Genomic DNA, 12,471 nt, shown 5'->3' on the forward strand with positions numbered 1-12,471 from the left:
ATTAGCTCTAATAATAAGAATAATTCTTATTGCCCCATGAAGCCTCTTGAAATTAAATTGCAAAACAGTGAGAACACTTTTAAATCAAAAGAGCTAGTCATCGAACATGACTTAGAAGTTAGAAGTGGTAAACAATGGTGACATATGTCTCGATTAGCTACATGACTAGTTATTAATACCATATTAAGAGTGAATGTCAAACTAAAAACCATAGAAATTGTATGATGGGGATAATATCATATTTAAATGTTAATTGAGGACTTGAAACTAGTTTTATTAAGTGTTTCCATGCATTATAAACGCATACTCATTGAGGTTTTGTTTGGTTAGAAAAGAAAGTAGAAGGAAAGAAATGAGAAAGAAAGTTATGAGTTCTGACGATGGATTAAAGAGAAATTGAAAGAAAAGAAAGTAAAAATTTTATCTCCTCTTACTTGGTTGGGTTATAAGTAAGAGAAAAGAAAAATATGTTATTGGATGGATTTTATATTTACCCTTCCCTCTATTTTATCAGCATTCATACTAAATAACAGAACTCATTTTTAAATAAGTAAAATGCAAAATAAGTTCAGATTGGAGTTGCAACAATAACTTTTATTAGGTTATCCACACAAGTTAAGAATTATGGCGCTGATTCATAAACCACTCAATCGTATAAATATTTATGAACATTTCATTTTTTTTCTACCTCTCACTTTTTATCACATAAAATCATACTATATTATACTCATTAATTCTTTCTCTTATCTTCTTTATCACCATAGGTATCTATACCCAAATTTGGATCCTCAATTTATGAATCATTTGGTAAGAATTAAGATCAAATTAAAGCTATATAAACAGGTCCAACATGTTTCTTGCTTGGTCAATCAATTAAGCTCACTCTGTCTACAATTATATTCACTCTCTCTGGATTGCCCCTTTCTAACACTTAACCTCACCATTCTCCCCTCTAGGCTCTAGCTCATTTTCACAACCTTTTTTCTGACTTCCCATTTCCCAACTCAGCCAACATTTCAAAAACCTTTTTTCTTTTTATGTTTCTCTTATCATCAACACTTTCAAAACAAACCAAGCTGAAGCCATGCAATACCATTCTTCCAATTAGCCACCACACAATTACTTGGTTCAAACCAAATGGGTTGCTGCTTGTGCACCCCTAAGCAACACCAAAATGTCCTAAAATACCAGCAAACCCAGCTCAGATCCCATGCACCCAAGTCTCCCAATGCTACCCACCAATCAGAATGCAGAGTCCCACCACCACCTGCTGAAGAATCTGTGAAGGAGGTACTCTTGGAAACACCCATTTCCAAGCCCCAAGTTCCAATTTTGACGCCAGAATCAAAGACCCAATTGCCAGTTGTGCTACACAGCAAGGATCCCATCGATGAAAAAGCAGCATTTCTGGAAGAGGCCTCCGATGATTGTTCTCCCATTTCGGGAACATGCAGCGTCGGCGAGAGCTTCTCCACCACCACCACAACCACCGTGACGGTGACAGAGTCGAGAGAAGACGAAGTTACGAGTAAGCGAGGCACCAGAGGGGAAACTCGGTACCGGAATCGACCACACAACGATGCGCCCCGGAGGCGTTCTCACGCCGTCATTGGAAATGGAATCGGCGGGAGAGAGAGAAGGCCAAATTCTCCGGCGAGAGTGACAGAGCCTCCGCCGGCGAAGAAGGTTCTGATGGGTTCAGGTTCAGTTCGTCGGAGGGAATCCGGCCAGGTCCGCCGTGATCCCGGAGAGGATTCCGGAAGGCGGCCAGGGTCACCGTCGTTTACAAGGACGGTTGGCGCCGGCACAAGTCGGAGACAGCTCAGGCCGCCGGGAGGAGCTGGTCGGCGGTTGTTGCCAATGGAGAACGGTGAGGTTGTTGGGGAGAAAAACGGCGGCGTTTTAATGGAGGAATCACTTGAGAATCCGCATGTTTCTTTGGAGTGCTTCATTTTTCTGTAGATTTAGCACTGAAAGCTATTTTCACATTGATGTGTGTTTTTGTATCATAGTAGCACTGGCTTGTTGTATGTTTGTGGTTGAATTTGATCAATGTATGTTATAAACATGCCTAATTCTTCTTCAGTTCTTCTTATGTACATATTTCCAGGAATGTTTCTAAAAGAAAGGACTGATAATTTGGCAGCATTGGGCCCAAAGGAAAACACAAATATTCCAAGCCCAAAAGAATTACCAAATCACCAGCTTGGTTAAAGGGATTTGATCAGACCAGTGGAAGGAACAAGAAGAAACGGAAATGAGTAGGAAAGTTTGGCAATATATTAGGAGTACTATTATATATATATTAAATAGTCTCATATTATTAGTTATTGGGCCAGTAGATTTGGGCCTTAGTAAGTACAAGAAGAGACAAGTAGTATAAATATGTAATTTCTATTTCCAGTCAATTAATCAGAAAATTGAGCTTGCTCACCAATTTGATTTTTCTTTTATTTTCTTATTGCTATCTCTGCTAGGGTTTATCCCTTGGGAGGGTTTCTACCTTCCAACTGGTGCTTTCATTGATGTCTTCCTCTCAGCCAGAACAGTCCTCCATGGACACCATTGAGGACAAGCTCACAGCTCTCCTCCAACGCCAGAATTTCCAGGATTCACGAAATGAGGCCTTTAATGCCATCTTGCAGACTCTACACAAGTAGATTTCTACTCTTGTTTCCTTGCAAATCCCACCTCAACCACCTCCAGGGTTTACATCTGGATCTGGCCTTGTTAGACCCCCAGGACAGCTTGGTTTCTCCTCTGGACCACCTGGGTTTCAACCTTCTTTGGTTACCCTCACACCTGAGGAAATCTTGGCAACTTTAGCACAACCACAAACCGCTGGATCTGTTCCTACTAATCCAGTAGCAGCTGGATCTGTTGCATCTGGCTCCCGGGTACCTGCTGTTCCACCTGCACAGCACAACAAAAATCTGAAATTACAACTCTCTTCATTTGATGGTAAGAATCCTCTTGACTGGATCTTTAAGGCTGAACAATTTTTCCAATATCATCAAACATCACCCACACAAAGACTAGAACTCGCTGCTTTTTATATGGATGGGGAAGCTTTAAGTTGGTATAAATGGATGTACAATAATAGACAGCTCCATTCTTGGGAGGAATTTATTAGGGTTCTTGCTCTTCGTTTTGGTCCTTCTACCTTTGATAACCCACAGCAAGAGTTGTTCAAACTCCAGCAACACACAACAGTGACTGAGTACCAGTCTCGTTTTGAACGCTTGTGCAATCAAGTTCTGGGTTTGAGTGCTGAAACTATGCTTGATTGTTTTATTTCTGGGCTACGGACTGATATCAAGAATGAGTTGTCTATTCTAAGGCCCTATTCAGTGTCACATGCTATTGGGTTGGCTAAATTAGTAGAATCAAAAATTGCAGATTCAAAATCCCAGCCCTATAAGTACCCCAAACCAGCACCAGCTCACCACACTAACCCTCCATTTTCCCCAAAACCTCATCAACAACCCTCCCCACAAACACCACCAAGTCGCCCCCACAATCAACAACAGCCCCTCACGAAATCCCCAACCCCAATGACAGTGAAGCGGCTGACTTCAACCCAAATGCAAGAGAGAAGAGCATTAGGGTTGTGCTACAACTGTGATGAGAAATATGTTCAAGGACATAGGTGCCAAACAAAACAGTTTCTCATTTTACAGATAGATGACCCAGCTGAATCAGAATCAGCACATGACACAGAGGGTTGTGGCACAGTAGAAGAAATAGTAGAAGGGGAAGAAGAGATAATTCATTTTCAATTATCAAATGCTGTGCTAAAAGGCGTACCTTCTCCGCGGACGCTGAAGTTCTTTGGAACCATCCTTGGACAGCAATTTCAAGTTCTGATTGACTCCGGGAGTTCCCACAATGTGATGCCACCACGCATTGCTCAATACCTGCATTTGCCAATTAAACCAGTTAGCACATTTCCAGTCATGGTTGGGAATGGAGCATACATCTACTGTTCAGGGGTATGTCACAATACTCCCTTAATGATTAAGGGAACAATGTTCAATGTACCTTTCCATCTCTTGGACATTCAAGGGGCAGACGTTGTCCTAGGTGTAGAGTGGTTGCGCACCCTAGGCCGCATTGTTTCTGATTATTCCATTCCAGAAATGACATTCTTGGTCAATGGCATGCCTTTTACCATTACTGGCTTTCCTCACCCTCCCCCGAAATCAGCCACTTACCATCAAGTGCAGCGACTCCTTCACTCAGATGCCATTGCTGAATCCCATACACTATTGTGCATGCCCACAACCAATTCAACCTACATGGCCATGGATACACTTGTGTCCCCTCCACCAGACCTACACCCAACCTTATGGGATTTACTTCAATCTGCTGCTCATATTTTTGCACCACCACATGGGCTGCCACCCCCGCGCCCGCACGACCATCACATCACACTTATTCCTAACTCTCCGCCGGTCAATATTCGTCCCTACCGCTACCCTCACTCCCAAAAGGAGGCCATGGCCACCATGCTTGCTGACATGCTTAAGGAAGGCATAGTGGTGCCAAGCACAAGCCCTTTCTCCTCCCCAGTCCTGCTCATAAAAAAGAAAGATGGGTCATGGCGTTTTTGTGTCGATTATAGAGGGTTAAATTCTATTACCGTAAAAGACAGGTTCCCAATACCTACTGTGGATGAATTATTAGATGAGTTGGGAGGTTCAGCACTTTTCTCCAAGATTGATTTGAGGTCAGGCTTTCATCAAATTCGCATGGCTGCTGATGACGCCCACAAGACTGCCTTTAGGACAGTTGATGGCCATTACGAGTTCCTCGTTATGCCGTTTGGTTTAACCAATGCCCCAAGTACATTTCAGGCCGCCATGAATGATCTTCTGCGTCCCTTCCTTCGCAGATTTGTGCTTGTATTTTTTGATGACATCCTGATATATAGCCCTGATCTGAATACACATGTAGAGCACCTCAAGGTTGTTTTGGACACACTATCAGAACATAAATATTTTGCAAAGCTTTCCAAATGTGAATTTGGAGTTAGTTCAGTCGGATACCTGGGACACATTGTATCTGCCAGCGGAGTGGAACCAGATCCTAGCAAGGTGTCTGCTATCAAGGAATGGCCAGTTCCCCTTTCACTGACTGCCCTCAGGGGATTCTTGGGACTCACAGGCTTTTACCGCCGATTTGTGAAGGATTATGCCAGACATGCTGCCCCCCCCTTACTGACCTGCTGAAGGAAGGCCCTTTCTCTTGGACAGCTGAGGCAGAACAGGCTTTCCAAACACTCAAGGGAAAGGTCACAGAAGCCCCAGTTTTGGCCTTGCCTGATTTTCAACAAGACTTCAATGTGGAAACAGATGCTTCAGGTTTCGCCATTGGAGCTGTACTATCCCAACAAGGCCATCCCATTGCCTACTTTAGCAAAAAGTTGAGCCTGCATATGCAAAACCAATCAGCATATGTTAGAGAAATGTATGCCATAACAGAGGCCATCAAAAAATGGAGACAGTACTTGATAGGGCACAAATTTAATGTGTATACGGATCAGCAGAGTTTGCGACACATGCTTACTCAGTCAGTACTCACACCAGAACAACAGAAGTGGGCAGCAAAATTGACAGGGTTCCAGTTTGAAATTTTCTACAAACCTGGGTCTACTAATAAGGTTGCTGATGCCTTATCCAGAAGCATTCAGGGTGAAACCCCAATTTATGCCTCTTTGACCACAGCCGTTCCATCAATCATAGAAGAGCTACACCAGTACTTTGCTTATGCCCAGGGAAAAGAATAACTAAATCAGAAGCTAACTTTACGGGGATTTTTCCAACACCAAGGACTGTTGTATTACAAACAAGGGATGTATCTACCTGACCTTCCTAACCTGCGCCAGTCCATCATTTCTGAATACCCCTCCACACCCACCTCAGGACACTCAGGACTACAGCCAACCTTGTCCCGACTTGCTGCATCTTTTAACTGGCCAGGACTCTATACACAAACAAAGGAATACATACAGAAATGTCAAATCTGTCAGATGAACAAAACAATGACAACAAAAAAACAAGGACTCCTGCAACCTTTGGCGAGCCCAGAGAGGGTGTGGGAAGATGTTTCGATGGATTTTATTACAGGATTGCCTCCCTCTGCAGGACACACTGTCATCTGGGTAGTTGTGGATCGACTAACCAAATCTGCACACTTCTTGGGGTTGCCCGCCAAGTTTACAGCACAGGCACTGGCTAACCGATTCTCCACAGAGATCTGCAAGCTCCATGGCATTCCGCGATCCATCGTATCTGACAGAGACAAATTGTTTACAAGTCAGTTTTGGAAGGAGTTATTTCGCGTGCATGGCACACGCTTAAAATACAGCACCGCATACCATCCAGAGACGGATGGTCAGACAGAGGTGGTCAACAAGGGAGTTGAGACTTATCTGAGGTGTTTTGCTGGGGAACAACCACGGTCTTGGCACCGTTACCTCCACTTAGCAGAACTTTGGTATAACACATCCCATCATTCTTCGATTGGCATGTCTCTGTTTCAGGCCCTCTATGGCCGAGCACCTCCAGCCCTCTTGATTATGTGCCTGGGAGCACCACGCTTGAGTCATTAGACACATCCCTTCAACAAAGAAACCACATTATCAGAATTTTGAAGGCCAACTTAGCCAGAGCACAACAAAGAATGAAAGAACAGAAGGACAAACATAGGGTGGACATTACCTTTGAGCCAGGGGATTGGGTTCTTCTGCGTTTACAGCCTTACCGGCAAGGATCCCTTCACCGCAGGCCATCCCAGAAGCTTTCCAAACGCTATTTTGGCCCTTACAAAGTGCTCAAACGCGTCGGAATGGTCGCTTATGAGCTTGATCTGCAGCCAACGAGCCAGCTTCACCCAACCTTCCACGTGAGCTTGCTACGGCGCTACCACGGAGAACCTGGGGAGCACCGCGAGCCCTTACCACCGCTGGCCAATGATATAGCGGAACCAGTACCAGCGGCGGTCGTCGCCCCTCCTCCATTAGAGCCCACGACCATCCCTGCGAGTGGGGTCAACAATCAAGGCTTGGAGTTGGACATGTCAGTCCAAGGTCTTGAGGTTGAAGGAGGATTCGAGACTGATAGAGAGGGGGAAGAATCGCTCACGGTTGAGGAAAGGAGAGAAGAGGGAGATGCATTTTTGTCTGGAAAAACTGAAGAACTGAAGAAAAAAGGAACAGAGGCACTTAACGTGAGAAGTGAATTGGGTTCTACCCTTTCCAACACTCTTAAATCTCCTCTGGATACTTTGCAGACAAGTGACCCACCCCCTTTATCACCAACCAATCAAAACAGCTCTCTCTCCTCACAACCCACGTTACTTTCTGACCCAACCTTGGCAGTCCAATCCCAAACTCAAGTGGAGAAAATTTTGGCATCCGCGAGGTTGACTCCAACGGCTCCAAGGAGCCCCACTGCCGACACCAACCCTAATTCCTCTCCTTTGGATCTCCCTCCAACCCAGCTGGATGCCCCACCCGTTTCTGACTCGGTCCAAACCCGACCCAGCCTTGAGGACAAGGCTTTTCTCCCAGGAGGGAGTGATGGCAGCATTGGGCCCAAAGGAAAACACAAATATTCCAAGCCCAAAAGAATTACCAAATCACCAGCTTGGTTAAAGGGATTTGATCAGACCAGTGGAAGGAACAAGAAGAAACGGAAATGAGTAGGAAAGTTTGGCAATATATTAGGAGTACTATTATATATATATATATATATATATATATATATTAAATAGTCTCATATTATTAGTTATTGGGCCAGTAGATTTGGGCCTTAGTAAGTACAAGAAGAGACAAGTAGTATAAATATGTAATTTCTATTTCCAGTCAATTAATTAGAAAATTGAGCTTGCTCACCAATTTGATTTTTCTTTTATTTTCTTATTGCTATCTCTGCTAGGGTTTATCCCTTGGGAGGGTTTCTACCTTCCATAATTTTACATTGGATAAAGATTAATTTTTATGTCAGTGACGGTGTAAACAAATTTACACACTGCAATAATAATATTTTTTATATATTTTTCATAATGTTATTAAATAACCTTCTTAAAATATGAGTAACATGCAAAGGATGTTACCATGATGTAGATGTTTCCGGCTCGAACTAGATTGCTCCAAAGGATGTCACATGTATTAAATCAAAAAAATTAAGAGTAAATATGAAAGATTGTACTCCTTCCCTTCCTTATTAACTGTCCACTTTGAAGAAAAAAATTTGTTGTTATATATATGTCCACTTAGAGTTTCAAGAGAGAATTAAATGATGTTTTTCCAAGAAATGCCCTTGCAGGAACAATAAATGAGGAAAGATAATATACATTTCAAAGGGTGAAATAGGAAATGAAATAATACTTTTATGAAAAATAACAAAATTAATTGCACTCCTTAATATGTGTGTTTCTTCTCTTCCTGAACAGTTAAATATGAACGGAGGGAGTATGAAAAACAATAAAATCAGTACACTAATTAGTTTCATTACATATTTTCTTAATAAATGACATTAGTAAATGACATTGACTCAATAAGGTCTTATAATTAAAAACAAAAAGTACTAACTAAGGTCTTAAATGACATTGACTCAATAAGCCCTCGCCTTTGATCGCTGAAGCTTTGGCTTTCCGTTGGTCACTTTCACTTGTCGCTGATTTGTTCTTCATGGAGATCGCTTTGGAAACGGATTGCCTACAACTCTTTGACGCTTGGAATAAGCCATTGCATGTTGCTTCTTATTTTGTTTCAATTCTTAGAGATTGTAAGGATTTGGTTTCTCGCTTTCATAGTTTTAGTTTTTTCTTTGTTCACCGTCCGGCAACTCTAGCTAATCACTTAGCTAAGAACTCCTCAAAGTACCCCAATTGTGTTTGGATTGAGGAGGTTCCGCCGGATTGTGTTCGTTTGGTTGTTTATGATGTAACTGCCTCTATGACTACTTCAGCTTTTTTTAATAAATTTTCCAGGTTTCAAAAAAAAAAAAAAAACCATAACTCATATCTATCCACCACATTTGGCTCTCTAAAAAAAATTCCGAAAAATATTGACTTCCTGAAATGTTTTTTCGTGGGTGAGTTTGGGCCTACTGCAATTGCAACATATTTTGGCCCATTTCAATCCATTCGGCCCAGTTAAAAAGTGAGTATATTTTGACCCCAAAAAGTGAGTATATGATCTATAGCAGTCTCATGCTGGATAATAGTGGAGTTGGATACCCACTTGGCCATTAGTATGCTTGACAAAGGTTGTGGGGACTCTAATGCTTGTGCCCCTCTTGCTAGAGAGGTCAAAGAATTGCTTGATAAATGCTTTCTTTCGCATTGGAAGCACATTTTTTGAGAGACTAATAAAGTGGCGAACTCGATCCTTTGCAAAAAATGGATTCTCTTTGCTCATAAATATGAGGATATATGATATTCTCTCTTCGTTTTGTATTATTCCTTATATGTTTGATGTTCGTAATACTCTCTATTTGAGAGTGTAATTGGGTTTAGGCCCCGTATATAAAAAAAAAAAATTACTTGTGAGTCTCATCTTTTAGAGAACCTTCACTAACCAAGGAGTGACTCAATGGAATGAAATTCTTATGTATTTTAAGAAAAAGGAAATGCAAAAATTAATATTTTGATATATTTTAAAATAAGAGGATAGAGTTCTTACCCTTTTTTTTGGTTCTCTTTTTTCTTTCTTTCCACTATTTACTCATACCGAACAATTTAGTCTCTCATCTAATTGCCTTCTCAATTTTCTATCCTAAACAAAGATGGTGTGAATGCTAAATGGAGTTGTAATATTGTGTATGATGGTAAATAGTTTTTAAAATATATTTGGTGAAATATTGTTTTGTTTTTTACACAATTTAAAAAAACGAACAAAAAATATAAAATAAAAAAAGAACTGAAAAAATAATTAATGAATTTACAGGTGAGATGTAATGACATATCAAAGATGTATATGTGTGGACACACAAGATTCACATATATATACATCACTCTATTATACAGTATATACCTATACCTATATTAATATCATCTGCAGGCAATTTGTGATTAAAGCAAATGTTTTGAAAACAAAAGTTCCACGTTTCGAAAGAAGAAGGTAATGAGTTAATGATCAGAAAGTGACCCTTCCATACAGTGCAGATGAAGACAATGCAATAATGCTTGCAAATTAGCAAATTGCAATGGAAGCAGGCTAGCTGGTGTTGGATACCATGCCAGTTTCAAATTAAGAAGCAGGTACGATTCATTATTTGATGATACATAGATAGCTGCGGAACAAAAGAAAACTAAAACAAGGTTGCTTTAATCAATAACAGAGTTACGTACAGACAACACCAGTCAAACCACGGACTATGTACTAGGCAGTACGTACTGATATCAGAACAATAATTTTTATAAATTTATTTTGTATGTATGGTATTGGCCTGGTAATGTCAAATAGGGGTGGAAATGAGCTATGCTCGGCTAAGCTTTGTGGGGCCTAAGCCTGACCTACAATTTGGAACTCGCGGCCCAAGCCTTGGTGGCCTTTCATAGGCCAAAGTTTAAGGTTCGGTTTGGCCTTTTAAGAGGCCTGCCCTGGCTTACGAGCCTGTTCGAAAGCCTACTTACCTAAAAATAGCCTCTTAAAGAGGTCATTAGACCTGGAGACTAATAGGTCGCGAGGTAATTGGTCAGCAGACTTATAAGCCTTCACAATTATCATTGAAATTCTATTTTGAATATTGGATAATCCAATTAAAAAACTCATCCCTCAACAATACTAAAATGATTTCTTCTTAGGAGAAAACGTTTTTTATTTAGGTTTTCATCTTGGTATTTCTTCTCTTTTAATTTTTTTGTATTTTTGTACTTTTTAGACATGATATATTAAATTTATTAATATGTTTTTTTGTTAAAATTAAATTTATTAATATATTAGTATAATATATTTATTAAATTATAAAAACAATTAGGTAAATAGGCCAACCTATTAGGCCTAATAAGTTTTTTTGTAATTCTAGGCCTGACCTTTTTAGCTAATCAAAATTTTTAAAAAGCCTAAGCCTGACCTTTTTAGCAAATAAGTATGGCCTAGTCCCGACCTTTGGTAGGCTAGGCCATAGGCCCCTGACGAACAACCTGGTCTATTTTCACCCCTAATGTCAAAGTGTTGTCATGTGTATATTACTTATTTAATATGGCACCAAAAAATATTTATTTAATAAATTTAACAACACTTGTCTAGTCATGTGATTTTTTTAATGAGAATGCCTTGAAAATTATTTATTTATTTTACTTAAAAATATTTTGAATTCATTTCCTAAGAAAAATGTTTCTAATATCAATATCAATCAATACATATTAGAAAATAAGAACTTCCATTAGGCCAATTTGATGAGGTGTCACTCTCAGATTAATTCTCAGACCAATTTGATGAGGTGTCACTCACAGATTAATTCTTAGGCCAATTTGATTAGGTGTCACTCACTGATTAATTCTCATTTGATATTAAAAATATTAAAAAAAACATATATGTACATTTTTTTAAAAAAGAAAAACAAATCTGTGAAAAAAAAAACATATATAAAAAAATATTTTTTAAAGATTTTATTTTGTTTTTATTGTTATTTGTTAGATTTTGGTAGTTTTTATCTATCTTTAATGACAAAATATTATAACTAATTTAACTTAAAATTAAACTGGGCAAGTATAATATTTTGGAAGAGAAGCTTCTCATTCAAAATGGGTTTTCCTTTTTTTTTTTTTTTTTGAAGATGAGCACACCCTTCAAGGATTCCATCAAAGCTCTTGAAGCTGACATACAACATGCCAATAATCTGTAATTTCCATCACCCTCTCCCTTCTCTCTGTCCAAGTCAACTGAAAGTTTTGGTTTTTATTTTTTATTTTTGAAACCTACTGTATCCGTAGTGCTAGCTTTCAGTTCGAGAGATGAACTCACTCATTAAAATATTAAGAAAGAAATAACTTATGGGTTCTTTCAAAAAAAAAAAAAAAAAAAAAAAAAAAAACTTATGGGGAGCTTGCAATGTGTATTAGTTAAACACTGGACAAATATTTGCGTAAAATCTGTTTCATATGGAAATATGTTTAAGATAAAATAAAATATGCAGGGTTTCAAACCCTTTTATTTCAATCGGAGAGGAGGTAATAATATATTTCATGATTCACTCATAGTAAGTGGCCATTTTTCTGAATCTGTCAAGTGTAAATATTGGGTGGTGTGTTTCATCTGTGCAGTCAATCAAGATGCCATAGAAGCACTGAAGTCACTGCTGCAACTGATGACCTGATAAGTGTGCTGGAAGAAGCACAACCTCAGCAAGTAAGAACAATAGCCATTTGTTTCAAACCTTCCCATGTAATTTGTGCCTCTTTTACTCATTCACAATGTTTTTTTTTCTCCTTTGTTATGTAGTGGTATTGTGATTGTTG

The sequence above is a fragment of the Lotus japonicus genome, chromosome 3 (genome assembly GCF_012489685.1).
Source record: "Lotus japonicus ecotype B-129 chromosome 3, LjGifu_v1.2".
Lineage (NCBI taxonomy): Eukaryota > Viridiplantae > Streptophyta > Magnoliopsida > Fabales > Fabaceae > Lotus > Lotus japonicus.